Genomic DNA, 4,069 nt, shown 5'->3' with positions numbered 1-4,069 from the left:
TGGTCTGACATGATCTCCCCCTAATAAATCCATGCTGATTGCCCCTGAGCATCATTTCTGATGCCGGCCCATCACAAATGTGCTCCTTGATGATCTTCTCAAAGAGTTTCCCCAGGATTGAGGTAAGACTGATGGGCCTATAGTTGCCCGGGTCCTCCCTCTTCCCCTTCTTGAAGATGGGGACCACATATAATCTACCTCTCTCAGATTTTTTATTTTAAAAGTTTTTATTTTAATTTATTTTATTTTATTTTATGGAACTGTAATTTGAGTACAGTGGCAAATTCAAAAGGGACTCGCACAGTATTCAGAAAGAAAAATTATACATAAGAGTGCTTGCTGTGGTAGAAGAGTGAGGGGTTTGGGACTATGACATGGGAGAAAAATCATAGGTAGAGAAGGGGAAATATGTTAGGGGCTCAGGCTATAGAAGTGGGAGGCAAGGGATGGAAAACAAGAAGATGACTGAGTGCAGATGGCAGGGTGAGCAGGAGAATATTAGAATCAGGAGAATATGTCAGATTGATATTTTCTTTTGCCATGTGTGTGCCAAGATAGAGGAAACATATGAACCTCCTTTCTCCACTATGTTTATGTCAGGGACTACCATTCTGGCACCTCTAAATCAGTGTCTGGGGCTGATACCCCACTTGCCGTCCCCTGGTTATGCTACTGGCCACAGATCCTGGTTTGCTGTTCAGTTTGAGCTACGCAACCAAGGAAGCTGAGCTCTAGCTTTTAAGTGCTGTTGGGACAGGAAAGGAGGGTGAGCTGGAATTGGTGGCAATGATCTATATGTTATGGAGGATACTGAGACCTGGAAGGGGAGAGGGACATCAATATTCTCTATAATGCATAAGCTTTCCATGATTACCCATCATGTTACAATTTGTTACAATTTGTTATGCTGTTGTCCCAGGGCAAAGTTTTAATAAGCGCGTTGTCCCCGGAGAACTCCAATGTTTGTTTTTAGCAGTAGTGTAACCAGGACAGGGCAAGAGGGACACTATTGACTATAGGGTGGGTGTTACCAACCATGGGACTTTTTGCAATAGCTTGCATTTGCCCTTGCCCTTGCCCAGCAACTGGAGCCCATACCCAGATGTATGTCTGGGGCCAGGGGGCAAACAGAATGGTGCTTCCCCTTACCCCCAAGGGAGTCTTTGCCACAGCAGGTGCATCCCTACCCCCAGGGGAATGAGCAGGGCCTAAGGGACAGCTCTTATGCAGCTGGCAGCTACTGCTGCCTGAGCCAACACTGTAGCAGCAGACTTCAGTCTGGAGAGCAGCAGCTGGTAAGACTTAGCCCCCCTTTTCTTCCCTTCCCTCCTCCCCCCTGCAGTGCTCAGCATACTCCCTGCCCCAGGCCTTGAAGGAACTTGCTATGTCTGGCTTTTAGCCCTAAACTGCCTCATCACAATCACAGCCATGCCCATGCTGATCCAAATAATCTCTCCACTAGTCAACACATGCAAGTGGAGAGTGTGCAATTAGTTGTCATTGGTACTTCCAGCTTCTGGGAAGCAGAGTTGAGACTACATCAGTATATTCCCTAACTGGGTATTTCTTGGTTTGAATTTTGCTGAATGTGACACTGGCAAACATTAATATCTTGCTTCTCTGCTGTTCTAACCCAAGTAAGCCAGTTTTTTCCACTGTAGTCTTAGGTATGTGCAAACTGTCTGGTTTGCAAGATAGTCACATCTTTCTTATTTCCTTTGGGTCTATTCCCCCTGTAATCAAGGGCAATGTTCCTGTGACTTCAAAGGAATATGAAAGAATGTGATCAAGCCATTAATACTGTAACTCTGGTCTTTGGTTTGAAATTTATTGTATATTTTAACAGGTAATTAATTCTTCAGAAATATTTTACCCTCCAGAGGTTTAGATAATTTGTTTTAACTTATAAGTTTTTATTATTTAAAAAAGAAATTTATTTCTGTTTACTCAGTTTTTATTCCATGTGCTAAGAGCATAACAAAGATCTATCCTGAATTTTGTTCATTCTATCTAACAAATTACTTGGTATAAAAAAAAAGAATGGATATCCAAACAGTACAATTCAAGCAACTATATTAAATAATAGTCTAAAAAGATTCAGACAACCCCACTTAAGATCCAGATTGTTTTTCACTCGAGTTTTTTGATATTTCTGATAGCATTAGCCCAAAAGAGAACAAAGTAAATCAATGCTGAACCACAGGAAAGGGGGTGAGGAGTTCTTTGTACATGCTACAGGTTGAAATTACATTCTTATACAAAAGATTTCACTCCAGAAATATAGTTCCTGTAATAACAATATAAAACAATATTGCATTTTCCTATTTGAATACTCACCGGTAGTATTTTAATATTAATTGCAATTGAAATATTAGTGCTTTTCATTATTACCAAGCATCATGATAAAAGACAAACTGAATATATATTGAATCTAGTATCTGTGTGTGTGTATGTATAAAATATTTATAAACACTTACGTTGGTTCATTGTGTGTGCATGTGTGTAAAATATTTTGCCCATTGTTTTTATTGAAAAAAATAATTGGATATGTTTGAAATGATGTTTAATGTATTTAAGAATTGTGTAATGTTAGATATACTGGGCACATCTACACAAGATGCATTGCTGTACAGTAGACTAATTTACTGTGTGGTAAAACGTCGCCGTCTACACATACAGGTGCTTACTGAGCAGTAAGTTAGTCTACTGCACAATTAATTTGCTACTTGCAAATGCAGGTGGCAAATTAACTGCGCCATAGTTATTGTGCAGTAGGGCATGTGTAAACACTGACCGGGAGCAAATTTTCTTTCAGTCAGCTCCACCACCATGGGGCTACCCTTGACCTAGCCCCAGGGCCATGTGGCTGGGAGCTTCTCCAGTCCTGGGGCTGGGATGGCTCTTTGCCTGCCCCAACTTGGCCTTTAAAACTCTGCTGACATGGGAGCCTGTGCCACTTGCAGCCTGCACAGACTCCAGGACTGCCCCTGGGCCAGCCTCACCACCTGCCTGCCTGTCATGTGCCATGGCCCTACGCTGTAAGCATCTGCTCAGGCACCAGTGGCTGCATCCATGTGCATGTTGTTGGGGTCCAGGTGACAGGACAGAGGCTGGTTGATGTCAGAATGGGGTAGGGGGCCTCAGATGCAGCTGTCAGCCTGGCCACATGGCCATGCAGCAAGGCAGAGCAGACAGGGTTGAGACTGTCCAGGGCCTGGCAGTGCTTGCTGCAGTGGTGAAGTGAGGTGAGCAGTGTGGCAAGCAGGAACCCGGGACCTGAGTCATTGGTCCTGGAGCCTGGGGAGCAGCCATCACACAGTGGGCACAGGCTTTGGCAACAGAGTTGCAGAAGGCTATGCCAGCATGCTGCACACTGCTCTGGGCCAGAAATGTAGGAGCACTGCATGGGACTGCCTTTTAAAGAGTGGCTCTAGCCCTAGGCAGCTGTGTCTGGAGCCTCCAGCTCCCCCTGGATACTGCAAGGTGGGGAGAGTGGAGGGGGGCCCAAGCAGGGTTGAAGGAGATCTAGAACAGGCTAGCGCTATAAGCAGCAAATCTGCTCCCAAATGACTGCACATGTAGACACCTGGCCAGAGCTGACATGCATTTTGTCACTTATGCGACTGCAAGTAACAGAGTGCTGAGCGCTTTTCCGAGCACTCAGTGCTGTGGCACTTGCATGTGTATAAATGCTCAATGAGAGCAAGTTTATATTTAACAAAGCACACAGTGACCCAAGACTGTCTGCTATTTCAAATATATTAAATCAGGGGGGTCAAATATTCAACCTGTTCACTGGATCCAGCCCCATGGAGATGGATCATTCTCCTGCAGGACTTCTTGCAGGTTCTCCACAAGCCAAATTCAGCTCACAGAGCTCATCACTGCGGCTGTAGGAGCCGCTGCAGTGCAGGTGTTAACATCCACAGCTGTTGTTCCAGCATAACTCCGCAGTTAATGCTGCTTGCTTCCCATCTCCCCTTTCCTGCTGCCCAAATCCTGGTTTTTAGTTAGTTGCCCACTGCAATTAAGATTGGCTATGGGGGGGGGGGGGGGGGGGGAGGGCAAA

General features: G+C 44.8%; 1 long non-coding RNA gene across 1 annotated transcript in view; it reads left to right on the top strand.

Moving 5' to 3' along the window:
- Window positions 1–567, top strand: part of LOC109291993 — a 17,335-nt gene extending 16,768 nt beyond the window's left edge. Inside the window, exon 3 of the long non-coding RNA XR_002096015.1 lies at window positions 555–567. This is a non-coding gene — a long non-coding RNA (uncharacterized LOC109291993). The remainder of the gene's footprint in view (window positions 1–554) is intronic.
- The last annotated feature ends 3,502 nt before the right edge of the window (window positions 568–4,069 follow it).

Source organism: Gavialis gangeticus, unplaced genomic scaffold (assembly GCF_001723915.1).
Source record: "Gavialis gangeticus isolate Ggan-Ray unplaced genomic scaffold, GavGan_comp1, whole genome shotgun sequence".
In the NCBI taxonomy this organism is placed as follows: Eukaryota; Metazoa; Chordata; order Crocodylia; family Gavialidae; genus Gavialis; species Gavialis gangeticus.
Note: the sequence above shows the minus strand (reverse complement) of the source record. Positions and strands in the feature narration are given on the sequence as shown.